This window comes from Argiope bruennichi, chromosome 6 (genome assembly GCF_947563725.1).
Source record: "Argiope bruennichi chromosome 6, qqArgBrue1.1, whole genome shotgun sequence".
Classification (NCBI taxonomy): Eukaryota; Metazoa; Arthropoda; class Arachnida; order Araneae; family Araneidae; genus Argiope; species Argiope bruennichi.
Genome location: NC_079156.1, coordinates 103945276 through 103967669, shown reverse-complemented (window position 1 = coordinate 103967669; position 22394 = coordinate 103945276). Strand labels below are relative to the sequence as shown.

General features: G+C 28.9%; 1 protein-coding gene across 1 annotated transcript in view; it reads right to left on the bottom strand.

Annotated features, from left to right (window-relative positions):
* The window catches only part of LOC129972147 (uncharacterized), a 101328-nt gene extending 96489 nt beyond the window's left edge, over positions 1-4839 (bottom strand). Inside the window, exon 1 of the mRNA XM_056086162.1 lies at positions 4593-4839. The gene's annotated coding sequence lies outside the window, so the exon portion shown is untranslated. The remainder of the gene's footprint in view (positions 1-4592) is intronic.
* Positions 4840-22394: the final 17555 nt, after the last annotated feature.

Sequence of the window (22394 nt, the reverse complement as noted above, 5' to 3'; positions counted from 1 at the left end):
TTGAGACCTCTGAGATACGACAACCTGTGACAGTGAAGCAATAAATTTGGGATAAACGAAAAATTTCGAAACCTGAACAAGTTCTCAATCCAATTTATATGGATTAGTGGAATTAGGTAATTCTAGATTCTTTGAAGGAAAGAAAAAAGCATTAAAACTAAGAAAGAAAAGGTACTTTCTTTACTGTCAAAGCCGGATATATAGTTAAATATTTATTTTTTAATTATTAAATACTCATTTAAAATTTTTAAATAAACACACTTATGAAAGAAAGGAATATCTTAATAAAGAAAGCATTTAAGTACCTCAAAACTTAACAGGAGAATTCTAAACAAATGAAAAAAGAATTTCCATCGAAAATCATTATAATTAATTTATGGCATAACAGATGCGAAAAAATGTATTCCTTTTTAAGCAATTATCATTCGTTATGTTTGTTTAAATTTTATTTACAATTAACTGCTATTCGTTTCACAAAAAAATACTTATTATTCAAAAAATTTAAGTTTTGGACGGTTTTTTTTCTTTGATTTATGTAATATCTAAATTTTATTTCATTTATTAAAGGAATGGTTCAGCTGTACCATTCTAATAAACGAATAATTTCATTTACATAATTTGTTTTTACCATTGTAGCATGAGCAAGTTGCACCAGGTAGAGTCAAGGGGATCCCAGGAATTTTCTTTGTGCATTCCCTGGTAAATGTGCTATTCTCTACCCCCTCCCTCCCCTCATATAAAAATGTGCGGGTATTAGAACGAAGCCATGAGCATAACAACTGCTCGAGTTATTATTTTCAGAGTCCGATATAACGAAGCATAAGTCAGAGCATAAAGAAGAAAAACGTGTATGCCTTTCGAAAACTTTTTTGTTGATTAATTCAAATGGATTGGTACAAAGCTGTAAATTCACAACAAGATCTATTCAGTTTCAAAATTCAGATCTAATTCAGTTTCTTTTTTTTTTTTCGTTTAAAAATTGATTCATGTATTTGCATAAGTTTATTTTTAAAAAATATACAGGAAATACTGTGATACAAAAAATGGGAATTTTAAATAAAAAAATTAATATATACGTAGTAACAAGATGTTTATATTCTTTCTTAATTGCCAGAGGTAACAGCAAATGGAATAATGAGAAAAAATGGAAAAATTTCAGTTTAATATTTGACAATGCATGTCTTCCCCTTTCAAAATTGATATTCTATGTAATAAATAATGATGTAAAATGCAATTTCATCGGAAATAATATGCAATTAATTATGTAATTTTGCTAACGTAAATCTGTCATTCTAATCCTGTTGGAAAAACAGATACGCGTTGTTGAAAGGGGAAATGGTGTGTCCTTTACAGCTCATAAAGTGTTCACTCGCGCATAAAAATAATATGTCTCTTAACAGTTAAGTCATTGTAAGTGACCATTTCGTTCCGCAAACTTACACCTATGAGTGACCGTACTAACGTGATTCAGAGCGCATGCTTTGCTATGATTTTTTAAATAATTATATAGGCTAATTATGTAACAAATAAATTTGCAATATTTTTATAGAATTTTTAAATTAATTATTACCTATACAGGGTGTCCCAAAAAAATTTATACACACTTTAAATAATTGTAAATTTGGGGTTAATAATTTTCAACATGTAAAACATAAAATAATTTTCAACATGTAAAAGATTCTACAAATATCATTCTATTGTCTTGTTATCGCATGTTCTCAAACTGATGTCCGTTCTGCTCCAGACACTGCTGACAACGCGAAGCGATGGAATAGCACACATGATGGAACAATTCCCTTGGGATATTCGTACATTCATGTTCAATGTTTTCCCTCAATTGAACAACTGTTGCAGGTTTATGGACGTCCTGAACAGTTCCATTAGCTTCAAACTTATCTCTAATTCGAGTGATGGTAACTCGTGTAGGTGGTTCTTTGTTAAACTCCCTCTTAAATTGTCTTTGCACTTCTACTGCATTTTCATACTTCCAGTAGCATTTTAGAATAAATTTCCTTTCTTCAAATTTAAGTCTGTCTGCCACCACTCGGTTCAATGGTAAAGAAAGAAGAAATAACTTAATTATCAGCTGCTAAAATGTATATACATTTTTTTGGGACACCCTGTATTTTGCATTTATTTATTCAATTTTTCAGCATTAGATCAAATTATTTGTTCTATTCTTGTTTAGAATTGCATTCGTAAGATTCCAAGTCCAAAATTTTCCAAACACTTCTTTTTAATCACTTTTGCTTATTGAAAAATAAATTTATTCATTAACACGATGGAGTGCTTTTATAAGGATAATCGTGCCTAAAATATGCCATTTGGCGGTTTAATCCAAATATTATTTGTTAGACCCTTTGAAGAGATTATACATGATTTTGTATTTATTTCGCCTTTAATGATTTTCACTTTCATACATTCTATAATTTCAATGCAGGAAATGAATAAAATAAAAAATGGTCAATGCATAAACATTGTTATAACAGCTTGTAATAGCAATAATTTATCGCGAAACGATTTTTTTATAATAGCTTGTTAAAGCAATAATTTATTGCCAAGCGGTTTTTTATAATCACTTGTTATAGCTATAATTTATTGCCAAACGATTTTTTATAATAGCTTGTTATAACAATAGTTAATAGTTATTTCAGGCTGTTGCTGTTACAGCTATTAGTAGTTGTTGCTATTATTTATATAATTACAACTTGTAATAGTAGTAATTTATTGTCAGATGACTGTTTTACCATTTCTAAATATAATTACTCCTTCAAATCGCACTATTTTTTTTCCAAAGAAGAATTTCTTTGTGAGAAGAAACATTGCTAAAGAACTTACTTAATAAAATTTAAATCCGAAAAGTATATTCAATTTTTATTATTTTTTTTTCATTTGATTTTTTTTTAGTTTTCAATACTTTATTTCTCTGCAAAAATGTACAACAATTTGAAAATGCTCAAATTTAACGTTTACTCATTTTTACGCTACATCTTTCAGATTGTAAAACTATAAATGACAGTTTTGCATTACGATGAATGTCGACGAAAATATTCTCGTGAAAAAATATCATATCACTATGAAATGCATTTTTAATCTAAAATAACTTTTTATTTTATTTCATTTAAATTTTGTAAATGAGTTTTTAAATTTCATTTCTTTATTCTTTTTTAAGATAAAAGTAATTGTTTATTTAAATTACGAAGAAGAAATATTTCTTACAAGTTAATATTGTACAAGATGTATAAAATCCAAATATATCTTTTATTTATTGATTTTTTTAAATTAAAAGAACGAAAAAGTCTCTTTCATCTTTGCGTTTATTTAAAAGTTTTCCCGCTAATGAAATAAAATATAAAACTATGACAACTATTGCCATTGTTATTTTATGCACATGAAGTAAACATGTCAAAGAATTCCATGAATTCAAACTGTTTTTAATCTTACTTAAATAAAAAGAATTCTATAAACTTCTAATATAGTATATAAAATATCAACCGAAAACAAAAAAGTAATAAATATTAAAAATACATGATATCATTTACAATATTCATTAACTTTATTTTATTAAAAAGTTCTTGAAAGTTGACTGCTAATTAAATTAACAATCAAGATTTCTAGAGAAAAAGTAAATCATAGAATTTTCACTGGACATTTCGGCAGCATAATCGAATCGTTTTCGTTTGTTTTAATTACATTTTAAACGTTGCGGTTTCTAAAAAATATTAAAAGACCTTGAAGCACTTTAATTGATGGCCATGGCACAGCGAAACAAAACAAAATTTAACTAACCTTAACATGAAGTTAAAAATTGTTCTGCGATTAAATTTTAACATGGAATGTCCTTCTGATATGTTAATGATGAACTCTAGGAAATTTTTCTCAGACACAGAAGATTAAATGTAATATGATAAAGGAAAGAAAATACATGCGTGCAAATAATGAATTAGAAATAAATAATGGTAATGACATTTGAAATTATTTTTAATATTTTTTCTTTTGCATATGAAATCATTTGAACATTTCTTATTAAATTAAATTTCTATTAAAAGAAATTTTCTAGCGAATTTTTTTCTAATTTCTTATTTTTTTAGAAAGATTATAATAATTACATGAAAAATTAAATTTTTTAAAACTTGATCACATGAACTCAGAAGAAATGAGGAATAATTCTGGAAGAAGAATATCAAATTTCTCATGAAATTTTTAATTTAAATGCTGAAAAATAATGCATAGATAACCAAAGAAAAATAGGGCTTTTTTTATTTTAAGTTATTTCTTTTCTTTTCTTCTTGTAATTGCAAATTAGATTTTTTTTAAAATATCACTTGATTAAAACCAAATTCTATCACTTATATCTTCATTATATCAAAAAAACAAGCAAATATAAAACACTTCTTTATTTTTTAACAAATATCATTCACCAACTTCTTTGTAAAAAAAAGAATTTTATGAATCTTATAAAATCTCTTTTACACCAATCTTACTTCTTTCATTTCTAATTTAATGGACACAATTCTGCTGAGCTCAAAATAGAAAGATAATTAAAAGAGAGATTCGCTACTGAAAACAAAACTAAAAAAATAGAAACTTACCCATTATTCCAAACTTTATAGAACAAAACGATCTCGCATGCTGCTTTCTTCTTTTTATTTTTCTTGTTTAGAGTTATAAAAAAAAGAAAGAAGGGAAAAAAAAGCGCAGACGATTTGTGAAGATGCGAACAGTTATCCTCTTGAAGTGAAGCGCGCACCTTTTTTTTCTGCGGCCACTCGGTTGCAGTTTCACCTGGATAATGCCGCTAGTATCCTTCGTTTGGTGTTGTAATTTTCCCTATTTGGATATGAAGTGAGAAACGTTGTTGGAGCTTGTTCGTTCACGAGGCAAAAAGGTGGTAGGAGCGACATCTATAGGAGCAAAAGCCCGGCCAGGTGAGTTTCTACAAGTGTCAATTCGTTCTTTTGAAGGACGCGAACATTCCATGCAATGTGGGTTAGTGAAAATAGTGACGATTTTTTTGACTACTCTAAACAATCGATATAACAAGAATTGGAAAAGAAAAAGAAGTGAATTGATAAAAGAATAAGAATAGGACGGGGCTTTTTTTTATTTGAATAAATATTTTTTTTACTAATAAAAATAAAACAGAAATACAGAAAGATTTTTATCATTAAAGATTCATCTAATTTATGTATTCACATTAAATCATGGTGTTTCTGGTCAAGTTTATTTTTTTCTTAATAAACTCGTTGGGATCGAATTGGATGTCGCTATTACAATGGAATTCATATTAAAAATTAAATTTCGTGTAACACCTTCACCTATAAACAATTCGGAAGTACGAGAAATTTTTTATAATTTTCAGATTGAACAAAATATTATCACTTCTAGGGTAATTGTTGCATAAAAAATTATTTTACAAGACTACGGTGAAGGGTATAAAACATTAGAATCCTACAAGCAGAAAAATATAATGATATATGAAATATTAGGCTTATTGTTATTTTGCATGCATTATTATTATTAGATATAAATAGGCAAATATGAATGTATTTAATAATTTTATTTTTAAAACAAATTTATTTATTTGACTGAAAATATCGTTTAAAGATTAATAAAAAAAATTATGTTAGTAGCAACCATCGACTATATTCGTAAGACTTTTTTTTCTCTATTAAAAGATCTTAGAGGCAGCTCTATATAAATTATTTAAAAATTGATATTGAAATTTCGATAAATCTTTAGTTTTTTTTTCTTTTGTTTGTTTTCTATGATTGAAGTGTATAGTTATTTGTGCATATGTGAACTCAATAATGAGAAAACACAATAAATTAAATGGATAAATTTTAGCTTTTGATCTTTAAAAACAAATTATAAAACTGTGTCTAATTTTTGTATTTAAGGGTTAGACAGCCTGATTATCCGCTATTGTGTAAGTCAACAAAATAAATAGGAAATAAAACAAATTAAATATATGAAATTTGTTAGAAGTTTTGATACCAAAATTATAGATAAATTTCAAATTTTAAGTCTTATCATTCCAAGTGGTGCAATAAATATACTTGATTTTATTAATTTTGCTAAGGAGTGAACTACAAAATTTGTTATATTATGTGAATATATAAAAATATCGAAGAGAAATTACTTCTGCCTGTTAATTTTTATAATCTAATCAATAATCTAGCATTAATTCTCTGTTTTATTTATCATGGCTCCATTCAAGAAAAAAATTCAAGATAGTTTTAATGTGAAGTAAATCAGGTTAGAAAGTAGTTAAGAGGGGACAGCGAAAAGCGTAATTTCACATCTGATAGCTGGATTTTTGCAAACTACACGACATACTAGAAGACCTTAATCTGATCAGTGACCATAAATTAAACAATGCTCTATGAATTGCAGAAATATTTGGCCGTTTTAAATTGTAAACTTTGGTACAAACTTTGGTTTTATGAAAGAAAAAAATAAAAATAAGTAGGTCTCCCCAAATCTTTCTCGCATTACTTTCCAATAAAGTGTTATTTCTAACCCAAGACAAAATAGTATGGACCTTGGGTAAAGCAAAGAACGCCTTGCGTGGCATTGCCTTACAACACTTAACGACATAACAACTTTTGGGGTGAATTTAGCACTTTTACAAATCTGTCGTTCTATCTTTGGCGAGTTTTTTCATGATTATCCCCTGGCCTGCGATTCATAGCGTCCGAAAATTGAATTTGTGTTCTATACGCGTTTTCTCAAACGTTCGGAACCAAAAACTGACGCAGAATTACAAGTGTTGCAAATTCTCATACCAAATTTGATATATATAAGTCATTGTCTTTCTGCATTATGGTATTTATTGTATTTACATATTGTATTTACGTGCATATTTACATATTGTATTTACGTGCATATTTACATATTGTATTTACGTGCATATTTACATATTGTATTTACATTATTATTGTATTTACATGCTTCTGAAAGTACTAATCGTCAACCCTTTGCGGAAATTTGTTCAAAATTTAATAGGTGTCTACATTATTGATATTAAATCTGTGCACTGAATTTTGTTTATCTAACTCTTTTCATTTTGTACTCATCATGTTAACTCATATTCTAACAGTCAGCCAGACAGAGAGACAATCTTTGAATAGAGTTACCCAAAATTTGACGGATCTACAAATTTGATATAAAAACCATATATCGAATTTCATTCCATCTACTACAATCTTTTTTTTTAATTATCTTTTAACCCACACAGATAGACAAATGAATGGACGGATAGAAATAATGCCAAAAAATGTTTTTACGAGCTCAGAGTGCTTGAAATGTTTTTTGTTAAAATCTCGAATTTTTTCTCTATATTTCGTACACGAGAAAGTAAAAATTGCTTCATTTCTGTTCTCTCAGTTTATCTTTTTATCTTCATTCGTTTAGGAAATAGGAATTTTTAAGCTTTCTTCGGTCTGGTGATAACGTTTGACTTTAACTTGCTTTCAACATATCAAATTTCAGTTTTGCTATAATATTATTATATTATAGTACTGCCTTTAATCAACAAATATTATTTAAAATTGTATATCATTTACATATTCCTAAATGGCAATACGATCTCGTACCAAATGATTAATGACAGATTTAACTATATATTATGTATGAAAGTAATGAATTAATTAATTTGAAGGAATTTAACAATTTTGATTAATTAATATATATGAAATTAACGAATTTATTTGAATGAAATGAATAATTTAATGAATTAATATCGATGAAATTATGTATAAATTATCAAAATGAAATGAATAATTTTAAGCATGAAGCATTTCTAATTTTTTTCTTTACATTATTTTTTGTTAAATAATAATAAACTAAATTTTAGTGGATTAGAGTTGCTTTGGACATTTGGATTTCCCTGTTAAAAAATAACATTGTATCAGTATTTCGACAGATATTAATTTATAAGAGAATAAAATTATTTGCAAACGATAAATTGCGTAATAGGATTGCCGAATTAAAATAACCAGCATAAAACAGCAACGCAAACTATAAATAACGAACGATGCGAGGTCATAAAGTTCGATCGTGAAAAGCAGATGTTTTCACGTTTGTAAGCGGAGACTAGGAAGTTTTAGATCATATTATGTGTAGTCGAATCAAAGTCAACTCGTTTTACCTTCAAAAGAACAAAACAATGGTCATCAATTTAAATTCAAGGTTGGGAAGTTTATTTATTTATTTTTTTTGTAGAATCCTTTCTGTTGAAAACAGATCTAATGAAATCCAGAAAATATGAATATGCATTTCAGCATATTCCTTAATATTGTCCCAACTGATGAAATGAATTTGAGCGTTAAAGCGTGGGAGTTCATACGTCGGCTCTGCAATACAAAAATATTATTAAATATGAAAATATTTCTCCTTAATTCTTTCTCAAAATTTCCAACTGCAGACGATTTTTTTAACTGATTTCTTGCACATGAAATAGTGTTATACTTGTCAAAAAAAAAAAAAAAAACTCAATTATCACATTTTAGATTTTCCTAAATCTGAAAAAAAAATTAAGTCATTTCTCTCAGTCTCTAAATATAATAACTCTAATAAATATAATAAAAAGATAACTAAATATAATAAAGGATAACTAAATATAATAAAAGGATATTAAATTAGAAAGACAAAATTCGGTGTATATATATATTTTTTTTTGTATATTGGCACTTTTTTGACCATAAAATCTCTGAGTATAAGACGAAGATAGATGATTGAAATATGTTATTATTCTTGTAAGCAGATAAATAAATTTTTAAAAAATACGTATTTTGTAAATTACAAAATATTTGGATTAAGTCTGCATTAACATAGAATTATAAAAATATTATTACAAATGGATGAAGGCATAATTAATTACTTACTTTTATACGGGAATATTAACTATTTATTTAATTAGTTATTTATATGCCATTTTGTGTTTGCAAAATAATATTTCTTAATAGTGAATCTTGCAGGAGTTAACTATTTTTGTAATGTATCCTGATAATTAAATTCTTGTTTATAACAAAGACTATTTATATTATTTATTTTAATTATAAGAAATAATTATTTTTAATTTTAAAAGGATATTTTTTCTTTAGTTACTTTTTTCTAAAATGTAGGTATTAAAAAATAAACATTAAAAAACAGTTTAAATTATTAAACAGATAATTACAGTCAAGTTTATAAGTTATGAATTGCAGTTACAATGTAAATTTGAGGCAGCACCATGTCTGCGCACGACAGTTTGTAGAAATTAAGCTGCAAAAGCACAACGTAAGTGATGTAAAGATAAAATAAGAAAAACCATGGTGCATGCTCTGCAGCCCCTAATAAAAATAAGAAACATGTTCCATAAAACAATTAGGAAAATTTATAAAACTTGGACGAAAAAAATTTAATAGCAAAAGATTTATGCAAATATTAAAAAAGTTATACGTTTGCGGTGGACAGTTGTAATTACAGTGTAAGTTTGAGGTAACACCATGTCTGCGCACGATATTATAGAGCTGATGTTGGGAAAAACCTTAACTTTCATCAATCGATACTCTCTTGAGTTGTCTAATAAATATAGAAAGTGGATCATGGGCAGCCCCGTCATCTAAGCATGTCCTACACATGCTTAATAATATTTAAATCAGGGGATAATACCTGCTATTACAAATTTGTCATATCCTCTTCTTCGTCACATTCATTCACGATGTTAAACTAGGAAAGATAAGCATTGTTAGCCATAAACAGAAATTTCACGCCCATTTTACTCTTAAACAGACACAGCCCGCGGTGGCCTGGTGGTAAGGTCTCGACTTCGAAATCGGAAGGTTCGAGGCCCGTTTCCACCGAAGAACCGACGTGTAAGCGGGTTTGGTGCTCGTTAAATCCGTCCGGACCAAACGTGCCCCCACTGGTGTGGTGTGGAAGTTTGGAGAGGGGTGTACCAGATCAGGTGTAATCCTTTTCATCTGACTACGGTTCAAAATTGTGATGGCCGTCCTAAAATTGTTCTAGTGTTGCTTTAGAAAGAGATGTTAATATAATTAAACTAAACTAAAAAATTTATCTTAAACAGACGCATATGTTGTCGCAGAATGATTTCTTAAAATAGATCCTGTTGCAGTACATCTGTGTACATGGATATCTGTTCGAGAATCCAGGATAAAATCACCTGAACAGAAGAAATCTATATAAATTGAACAGTTATAGAAGGAAAAGCTTAATAATCCACGTCGTCTAAGGCAGTAAAATACCAGAATGTTATTTTTATTTTCAACAAAAACCATCTGCTAGAAATCTCTCCATCTATATATCAGAAGATATGTGAACTCGATTACTCGAAACCGTAACGAGCAACATGAAAAAAAATTCGGAATGCTGTTTTGATAACAAAATTACAGATCTGCATTATATTTTAAACATAATCAGTATAAGAAAAAAGCTACGAAATGTACATTTGAATCTCTTCATTACAGTTCAAAGCTAAACACCAAACGATCGTATTATGGAAATGCATGAAAATCATAAAAAAAATAAAAGTTAGATTGTTAATGCAAAAAGTAATTTTAGTTATCTTTAGACTTTTCATGGATGCCAGTTCAGAATACTATTTTGTATAACAACTAGGAACATCATTTTTGATCGCAGATTATGTACAATTTTAAGTAAAAGCATTCGACGAAAGAATGTTCTCGGGGTTTTTTTTCCCACATGAAGGTTTTCAGATATGATGGTTATTTATTTATAATTTAATCATTTTTTAATATTTTTTTTTATCGTTTGTTCTTTAAAATTGTCTCATGAATAAAATATCAAAAGATAATGCTCTTCTTTAGACATTTTTTTTTTCATTCCTTCACATGCTACTTCCAGGAAAACGTCACAGGCAATTTCCACGTCTAATGCACATAGAGAAGAAGGAAAAAAAGAATTCTGTTATTTTGCATAATTGTAAGATTTTATATCAACATATCGTTAAGCGAGTTCAGTGTCAATAATTTCATAATAAAAAAAGTTCGATGTATGCGTGAATATATGTATCATGACAATAAAATCTTTTAGAGGGAATATTTTTTACGAATAAACTTCTATTAGATCTTAATTCAAGATTTATCCTATCCTATAGTTCATAATTCATATGATTAAGATATAAAAAAAATATTCCATCTAATATTTAAATTAAAGTTAATAATTAAAGTAATCCGATAATTAACTCAGTTATAATTTAATAAATAAAACAATTCGATTCGTTCTTTAAAAGGCACTTTAAAATAAGTTTATAAAAAAATTTCAAAAAAATATCCTAGTTTCTAAGAGATAAATCTTTTAATTTTAAATCATATATGATAGCTTTCATTTCTTCCGATTCATCCTGGAAAAATCTTCTATTAAAAAATTAAATGAAAATAAGTCTTTTTGTTTAGATCTTAATCCCCATATGATCGCTTTAATTTCATATCTGATAATCAAAACAATTCAATTAGTGTTCCAAAAATACCTAGCCCAATAATATTTCATTTTTAAACAATAGTTAACCCATTCACTGCTATTTACGAAATATCTTGTAGGAAACTGCTGTAAAAGTAAGCGTCTGCAAATTTCTCTGACAGTGAACGGGTTAATACAAATTGTTTGATTTAATTTGTATTAAGTTAAAATTTAAGTTTTTAATGTATATCTTATTTTGTAATAGTTAATTCAAGCAATTTTAATGCCATTTTGAATAACATTAAAAAAACTTTTAAAAGAGCATTCATTTTCCAAAAAATAAAAATACTTTTACTATTTCGCTTGCATTTTTTTTTCTAATATTCTTAAATTCGGAAACTTTTTATACCTTCCCATATAATCTCTTATAAAATGAATTCTTTATTTAATTTTGTATACAAATTTTTAAATATGATTAAATGAAAATCAAATAGTTCTGCTATGTAGCTTAAGAAAAATTACAACTGATTTCAAACCGCGAAAAAAAAGTGAACTGAAAAGGAAATTGCTGTGAAATCCGTAAAGTTTATACGTATAGGTTAGATTTTTATCCCGGCAAAACTTCCCAGAAATGTTATGGAACAGCGAGCCTCATAAAAATTTGCATCTGTAGCTATAAGTGGCCAGTAAATTACATCCATGGGAATAAAAACTTCCATAAAAATTTCATTTTGGAGAAGTACGTGGGAATTACTTATATACGGAAAGATTTTTAAATCCCTAGATAAAATTTAAGAATAAGTCAAGCAATCAGAGAAAAAAAAGTCATTTTTAAGGTAGAACATGGGGTTGCAAATTGAATATGACGAGGATTGAGTGACATAATAGGGAATTAAATAAAAAAATATTGTACATTAGACAAAAGGTACAACACATGTTTAAAGAAATACGAATTTACAATAGCGCAGCAACCCATATGCATGAATAACAGCATCAGAAGTGTGTATAATTTTGGATAAATCCTTTGAACACTAATTTTAAGTACTCAAAGGTTTGCTGTAATTGCACTCTTCTATCACTGCATCTGCCATATTGCTTGCGAGATGAAATGATGATGTCGTGTCCGCGTTACCACGGAAAGGGGGTGCAGTAGCTTCCGAGGGTAAAGACCCCTGAGCACCCGAGGGCAGAAGTCTGACTTCTAGGTCATATGAAGATGAAACTTACACATTCACTGGCATAACCCCTTTTTACAGGGGGGGGGGTACATTCACACACCACACAGATAGAACACAGATGAAGAACAACCATGCCCGAACTGGGATTCGAACCCGGGACGCCCAGATCACGGAGAAGATGAGCTATCCCTATGCAAGGGCGTCGGCTGCGAGATGAAATGATGTTATTTATTGGAAAGTGCTGCTGCGATATTGCAAATTTGCATTCCATTAAAAATATATTATGCACATAATCTAGGACATCTGTTTCTTTCTCTTACTAAATTCATTGAGCCCTATTAAGGTGACACTCCAGTTAAGGAACTGTGTGCATTTTAATATGATGGTTTTTGTCTCCCCCTTTATGGGTATAGTAATGATGTGAAACTGAACCGAGGAAGGAACGTACAATCTAAGGGAAGGATTATACCGCGGCCGGGGATTATCCTTAGGACTCAACCATAATCCCTGTCTCATTGTTGTCGAAGGGTTCCGGTCCTTCAGCTAAATCCGTATATTATGAAAGAGGGCGAAGCGGTTTCTAAAATCACTGGCAAATAGTGATCGTCCTTTACGTTTGCGAATCAATGTTTTATATTGAGGGAAAAAAAAGGTTGTTTCTGAGTGCATGATCTATCCATTAAATTTGTTGAAGGAATTTTGAATCATCTTGTTGATATAAATTTTATTTCCATATATGGTAATGGCAACAATTTCTTATGTATTTAAGTGGCCGCCTTTGTCGATCAGCGGTTCTGATTGGAATATTAGCTGATTTACTTTTTTTTAAAAAAACAATATCTTATGTGTAACTTTGATGTTTATGACTCCCTAAAAAAAGTATTTCTATGCATCAGATTGTGAAAGATATCAGGACTATGTTTATCTTAACAGCATTACACATATTCTGTTAATTCTGTAAATGAACTTCCTTACAGGATTCAAATCCTATGATATCATAATACCATTAAAAATATAACTGTCCATGTAATCTATTTTTCACTTAATCGTCATTTTTCTTGGTGCGATACCCACCTTCTTATTCTACTTATTAGTAAATGGATAAAAACTCCTTCTGCAGTCGCAATCGAAATTGCTATAACAGAAAAGTTAACAATCATTTTGCGGATGTCTTGATTAATCAGTTTTACTTTTACAGATTACAATCTACTTTTAGAGATAACTAAATCCTTCTCAAAATTTTAATTGTAGTAAAATTTACACTTTTTTTTTAACAGTTTTATAATTTATACTGAATTTTATTTGCCCAGATAATTGAATGCTTCTCAGAATTTTAATCCATCGCATGGCAATAAGCTTTTCATTTATTCCTAAACGATTTATAATTTGTAAAATTTTAGATATTTTTCAAAATTTTCAATTTCGATATACATTGTAGAATATTATATTTCAAATGAAAAAAAAATGGGGGAAAAAAACTTTTCGATTTATACCAAAAAAAAATTCGAACTTTTATTGAAAAAACATTGCTACATGACAATATTTTCGGCTTCATTCACTTATGCTAGTTTTAGACATAAAAATATACTCCTAATTTCTAGAAACAAGAATGGGAAAGAAAATGCTTTGAATATTTCGCAACGCGAGTTAGTATAAAAGCTGTAACTAAAGTAATAAAAGCATTGAAGCAAAATATACTTATAAATAGTTTTTAATTCTTAGAATTTAAGAAAGAATTAAAAGGAAATAAAACTGAAATCGTTGTAAAGCTATTTTTTTTTTAATTTTTAAGTTGTGAAACAATTGTTTTCTTTTTGCAATAATATGCTCTGTGATAATTTAGAAAAAAAACTTAAAATTGTAATTAATCTTTACTTGAAAATCTAATTAAAAATTTTGGAACTTTTTCGAATTAAGCAGGTACTAACTAGAAATAACGATATTTTAAATTTGGAGCTGAAGTTCCAACGCACTGCCTTGAAAAGAGTACTGAAATTTTTTTTTCATCATCTGTTGAGTATAACTAAATTTATAGATACCATGCAAATATATAAACATCAGCATGTTAAAATGCTTATATACCAAATTTGGCACACAGTTACTGCTTGAGTAGTAGAGGTCCACCAAGATGGTATTAAATTTTTAGTTCAAAATTAATTGAAATATTCATATTATTGTACATATCTAAATATGTATGCATATTATTGTACATATATGTACATTATTTTGGAGTATATTATGTACAAAAACATTTTTACACCACTATTAAAATTCAAAATAATAAGAAGAAGATTTTCAACGGCATCAATTTTATATTCGCACGATTTTTTCCTTAATTTTAAAAAAAATTCTAAAAATTATTATTTTTTACAACAATATTTTTCATAATTTTAGTCCATGGATTTGTATTCATTCGAGTTGTTAAATTGTTAAAAAATTGTCTTGCACTTTCTTATTGTTATAATTAAGAGTAAAATTAATAAATAAAATTTTAAAAACAGATGAATGAAAAAAAAAACAGTTGGCATGGCGACCATATTTTTGATTAAATATTCGAATATCCTTTAAAATTATTTTCTTAATTTCGAATAAATACGAATCATGATGTAAGAACTACACTTAGGTAATTAAGAATTAGTTATTTCGAGAAAAATATAAATAATATCTTTTCTTGATTTTTCTAGAGAATGCAAATCCTTTTGTCTAATTCTGAAAATAATAATTAAAATCCTAAGATTTTCTACTGTAAGTCTTCCAATCGTAATATGTTGTGATCCTTGTCCAATGTTAACTTTCTGTTCAATTTTACAATTTTGTAGTTAAAATACACATATTAATGGAAAAGTTTCATTAAAAATAATTATCTGCCAATTTTTGAAGAATTCTTTTTGAATAAAAATTATTTTATGAACCAGTAGCCTCATTTGGTGACTGGATAGTTTTCTGGGAATACTGTTTAAATTTAAAGAAAATTAAATCTTTTATGCATAACTTGATGTTCATGATTTCCTCGATGAAATGAGATTTTGCCTAATGAAGTCGAGTCTCAAGTCATTGTAGGTTCATTAAAAATTGAAGTGTCTGGTTAACTTATTTCAAATTGCAAGTTGTTCTCTTGTTATTGTGTAATTTTATTTCCTGATTTCTTAGTAAATTTAGCATATAGTTCTTAGAATCTTTCTTTTTTTTTTTCTTAGACTGCAAAAGTGAAAAAAAAATCATAAGATTAAATATTTGATGAAACAATGAAAGTTGTTTGAATTTCATCGAAACTGCAAAATAAATTGTTGAAAAATAGCAAAATATATTTTCAAAAAATTATCACATTTCAAAGAAAAACTTTACTGCAATAAAATTTATCACTGAAAAAAAAATTAATTTTAAAATGATATAAAATTAAGTTTGAGCTGTAATATTTGCATAACTTACGATAAAAAATATAGTCATGAATGAAGGTTAAAATTTCGATTAATTTTGAATTAAATAAAAATGGAAGAATTGTTTCTAGTTGCACAGTCTTACCTTCCAAAATATTTCTCTGCCAATTTCCTTGTTTATCATACAGCAGCGATACGCGCACACACATGCCAACGTACAATGTTTTAAAGAATAGATAAATTGCAAAATCTAAGGACAAAGGAGATTGTAAAAGGTCGCACAGCTTCGACGTTTTCTACATGTTTATTTTGTGATATTAGTGCTGGAAAAATATTTGTTTAGTATTATCATGAATTATTATTTTGAAATTAATATGAATTTATGTTAAATTATGCTCCTTTTTTTTGGCAAAAATATCTAAACGTCTAAATTTTAATAAAAGTGTGTAATAGTACAAAAACTGGAACTGATTAAGGCCGTTGTATGATCTAAACTCTTAGGGAATCATTTTTCATTAAAATTATTTTCGCTGCGGTAATTCTAGAATCTTTTATAGCAAAAATTGAAATATTTAGGAATAAATACAATCGATTAATTTTATTATGAATTATTATTCTGAAATTAATATGAATTTATCTTAAATTATGTTCCTTTTCTTTTGGCAAAAATATTTAAACGTTCAAATTTTAATAAAAGTGTGTAATAGTACAAAAACTAAGATTAAGACTGTACTATGATCTAAACTCTTAGGAAATCAATTTTCATTAAAATTATTTTCGCTGCGGTAATTCTAGAATCTTTTATAGCAAAAATTGAAATATTTAGGAATAAATACAATCGATTAATTTTATTATGAATTATTATTCTGAAATTAATATGAATTTATCTTAAATTATGTTCCTTTTCTTTTGGCAAAAATATTTAAACGTTCAAATTTTAATAAAAGTGTGTAATAGTACAAAAACTAAGATTAAGACTGTACTATGATCTAAACTCTTAGGAAATCAATTTTCATTAAAATTATTTTCGTTTCGGTAATTCTAGAATCTTTTAAGGCAAAAATTGAAACATTTAGGATAAGTACAATCGTTTAATTTTATTATGAATTATTATTCTGAAATTAATATGAATTTGTCTTAAATTCTGTTCCTTTTCTTTTGGCAAAAATATTTAAACGTTCAAATTTTAATAAAAGTGTGTAATAGTACAAAAACTAAGATTAAGACTGTACTATGATCTAAACTCTTAGGAAATCAATTTTCATTAAAATTATTTTCGCTGCGGTAATTCTAGAATCTTTTATAGCAAAAATTGAAATATTTAGGAATAAATACAATCGATTAATTTTATTATGAATTATTATTCTGAAATTAATATGAATTTATCTTAAATTATGTTCCTTTTCTTTTGGCAAAAATATTTAAACGTTCAAATTTTAATAAAAGTGTGTAATAGTACAAAAACTAAGATTAAGACTGTACTATGATCTAAACTCTTAGGAAATCAATTTTCATTAAAATTATTTTCGTTTCGGTAATTCTAGAATCTTTTAAGGCAAAAATTGAAACATTTAGGATAAGTACAATCGTTTAATTTTATTATGAATTATTATTCTGAAATTAATATGAATTTGTCTTAAATTCTGTTCCTTTTCTTTTGGCAAAAATATTTAAACGTTCAAATTTTAATAAAAGTGTGTAATAGTACAAAAACTAAGATTAAGACTGTACTATGATCTAAACTCTTAGGAAATCAATTTTCATTAAAATTATTTTCGTTTCGGTAATTCTAGAATCTTTTAAGGCAAAAATTGAAACATTTAGGATAAGTACAATCGTTTAATTTTATTATGAATTATTATTCTGAAATTAATATGAATTTGTCTTAAATTCTGTTCCTTTTCTTTTGGCAAAAATATTTAAACGTTCAAATTTTAATAAAAGTGTGTAATAGTACAAAAACTGGAACTGATTAAGACCGTACTATGATCTAAACTCTTAGGGAATCATTTTTCATTAAAATTATTTTCGTTTCGGTAATTCTAGAATCTTTTATAGCAACAATTGAAATATTTAGGGATAAATACAATCGATTAATTTTATTATGGATTATTATTCTAAAATTAATATGAATTTTTGTTAATTTGCACTTTTTTGTTTTTGGCAAAAGCATTAAAAAATTTCAAAATCTTAAAAAGAAGAATAGTACAAGAATTGGAACCGACCAAGTCTTCGCTATGATCTGCATTTTTAGGGAAATGGTTTACATTGATAATTTCTTTGGTTTCAACAATTCAATAATTTTTATACCAAAAATTAGAATACTTTTGAATAGACATTATTGATTAATTAATAATTTATTTGTTTATTAATTACTGGTGTTGATTATTAATTAATAATTTCGAATTATGAGTAATAATGTCTATTTTCTTGTAATCATTTTTGACAGAAATATTAAAAATCGCAAACCATAATAGAATGAATAGTACAAAAACTAGAATCGATCAACTATTCACAGCGATCTGCATTTTTTGGTTATCGGTTTTCATTGATCGGTTGGGCCGCGGGGGCCTGGTGGTAAGGTCTCAGCTTATTAACCGGTTTCCGGTTCGAGACCCGGTTCCACCGAAAAACCATCATGTAGGGGGGTCTGTTGCACGTTAAATCTGTCAGGGCCAAACGTCCTACTGCTGGTGTGGTGTGGTGCGGAGAGAGGGGTGCCAGCTCAGATGTCGTCCTTGTCATCTGACCGTGGTTCAAAATTACGAGGTCCGTCCCAAAATAGCCGTAGTGTTGCTTTGCAACAGGCATTAATGTAACTAAACTTAAAAAAAAAAAAAAAAAAAAAAAAAAAAAAAAAAAAAAAACCCTTCATTGATCGGTTTTTATTTCAATCGGCAGAAATATTAAAACTTGGTTTTTTTATTAACAATAAGCAGAAATATTTCAAGCTTAGAAAAATGATTTCAATCACTGGAATAGACAAATTTTTGCTACAGTTTGGGCTCTAATTGTCTTGTTAATATTTGGTAGAATTATTAAAAATCTCAAGCCTCAGTAAGAAGAATATAACAAAACACTGGAATCGTCCAAGTCTTTATTACGATCCAGACTCTTAGGAGACCGTTCTTCATAAACAAATAGTTTTGTTTTAACGTTTCAAGAAACTTTTACACCAAAAACAGAATACGTATGAGCAACCATTTATTCCTGTGCCCCTTGTTATCGGACAATCATGCCAAGTCACCAAGAACCCGGCATCCTTGCGAAATATGCAATACCATTTGAACTCCTCCCCTGCTTAGCCTTCGCAATGTTTGAGCAAGCTGGATGGAATATTTTAATTGCGAAAGACAACAAAACATTGTGTGGGCTCTGGTGACCTTGGGCCAGTGTCCAGATGCTCACAAAATGCGTGGTACCAGCAAAGGTCGTCGCGAAGGAAATTACCCCGAGTCAATTCGACGAGGAGGGGCTCAGGCTGAGATCGCTTATCGAAGAAATAAAGGGTAGGCTCATACAGGTTTCACAATAGTCGTTTCCTCTACATGTGTGTTTACTTGCGACAGAAAATATGTGCCAAGATGGCAATCTGTGGCTGAATTTAATAGTGTACAAAATAGGGAAGGGTGAAAAGTAGGAAAAGAACACAGCGGAATGTATGTTTGGCGTCAAGTGGTGTTTCTTTTTTTCTTTTTTTTATCACTAGGTTTACCATGAGTTGGCATATACCTTTTCTATCAAAGGGATCATTTTGACCCCTTTCGGTATTTAATTAGAAAAAATATAAATTGACCTATCTATTATGAAGTTAAAGTAGAAAAAAAAAACTTATATATTTTCAATATATTTGTTGAAGTGTGGTGTGATGCAAAGGCAGCTCCTCTGTTTTATTTACAAAAAAAAGTGTTTATTTTCTAATCTAGGCCTTTAAGATCATCTATTCTTCTACCAAAACATTGACTCACACGTCTTCTTACTAACAAATATAATAGCTTCTATCTGAATGACTTTCTGCTTCGTCTTTTGCTTCTTATATACACACATTTTTCTAATACTTACTTATTTGTATAGTTATACCTATATCTATGTGCATCCCTATCAAGCCGCTACATATTTAAATAGAAATGTACGTATTCTCAACAATATTTATTCGAATGGTCAAAATGTTCCCTTCGGTAAAAGTAAGTATACTGTTACGAATCTGTGATGCGGCTTCCCAGCATAGTGGGTTCCATGGGAGGTCCCAGAGCTTGGCGACCATTTGGCTTCGAATTTGGCGACTTTGGTGCCAAAATAGATTATACCCGAAACATCGAGAATTTTCCCGATCCGTCCAGTAGGAACGGAGATATGCCTCGAACGTTCCTGATTCGTTGAGAGGCTTCTAGCCCCGCCTCCTGAGACCTATAAAAGGAGCTGCAGCTGCCGAGGACTCGACGGGGAATTGAGTGGCGAACCAGTGGAATCGAAGAGTAGTCGGAAGCGAAAGAGTAGTCGTCGTGGGGAACCAGATCGGAGTCGTAGTCGTGGACCAGTGGAGTTGAAAAGTCGTCGTAGTCGGAACCGACGGTAAAGAACTGGCCTTCCAGTGATAAGCGGAGCAGCGACGGAGTGAAGCTAGTGCTGAACTAAGCTGTGTGCTACTGTCTGCAGTCGAGTCTGTTGTATGCTGCTGTGTATGCTGTTGTATGCAGCACGTCTCGGCTGAAGATAATCGTCTTCTGTGCTGTATATAATTGTCGTCTTTGTGCTGTACTGTGTGTCTTCGTGTAAATAAACGTCGTTGTTTTATTTTCTACTGCCGCCTGCTGATTGAGCGTTCTCCACACCATATAACTCCCACTATCCAAACGAACCCCAGAAATTTCGTAACAATACTATATACATTCCTTCGAAACTAAAAAATAAATGCAAGTAAAAATTAATTAAAATATTCTCATTAAACACTGCAATAATTTTGTTGAAGAAAATTAACGAAAAGTTTTCTCAGAAGGGTCAAAATTCCCCCTTTGTAAACCTAGTGTTAGTAAAAAAGAAAGAAGTCAGTTCTTAAAAAAATATATTTTTAGCTTGAGTTTCTCTGCTTAGATATTTAAGACGCTCCAAATTTTTTTGTGGTTCTGTGCAGTTAATGTCGTAATAGTTGGTGAGAAACTAAATAATGTGTAAAGATTTATTAAATTATGTTAATCTGTCCTTCAAATCATTCTTTGTTATCCGCCATTGATGACCAGCTAGTTCGTGGCAATATTGGTTATAGTTAATTTTGATTAAATCTCTCATACTTAGTTTGAAATTTATGATTAGTACCTAGAAAACAAAGTTTCGTTCGGCATTTTTTTTTTGTTTGTTTGTTTGTAAAATTGTTTTTTCAGAAAAAAATATTTAGATACGAATCGCATACCGATTACATATGAATATTTTTAAATCTTAACTACATATGAATTGGTCATTTAAATAAAAAAAAATCATAAATCCGCTTAGTTTACCATGTTATTTGAAATGGTTAACACAATAATTGCATTGTTGCTATTGGATGTACGCCGAAAGTATTCATATTCGTATGACGTCAGATAGCGCCATCTCACAAAATTTTGAGGTTATCATCCTATGGAAACAATGTAAGTACCACAAAAATTTACGAAATGGCACGATTTGACATTGCCAACATGAGAGCAAATAGAAGTCAGCCATCTAACTCTTCGACCCGCCACGAAGGCAAACGAATTTAAACCATAAAAACTGAATGACCGGACCGCCGCAACAGCAACATTGGCGGGAACTGTGGTTGAGTCCTAAGGGCCGTCACCGGCCACGGTACAACCCTCCCCGAAGGAAGTACGTATAGTGTTAGCACACTATAGGCCCGATCGTTTGATCTAATGCTACCAAAGTGACGCTATATGTATTCTGGAGGGTGGAAATATACATCCAAGTGCAAGTTTTTAAAATTTTAATTATTTAAAAATCAAGCGATATTTTGATGCTTTTTTTATCTTAACTTCCGAAAATATTACAGCACAAAAATCATTTATTTTGAAATTCAAAAATTTTTTTTACTGATATCAATTTTTTGTTGAATAATTTCTTATCTTTTAATGAATTTTTATAGTGAGATATTTTAGCAGCATTATACAGCAAAATATTTCATTTTTAAAGTGAAATTCACTTACAATGTGAATGATTTCATAATCATGTGAATGATGTTTGAAAGAGGAATCAAGACCGTATAAAAAGCCACTTTAAATTAGCTCAAAAAAATCAAGGTAATGCTGACTATTTCCTTTGATAATCATGGTATTGTGCATTATGAATTCCTACCAACTTTCTGCATATTCAATAACAATTATTACTGAGTGTTTTGTGCGTTTGCTTAAAGCACTTCATTGAAAACGGGTTGAAATGTGGC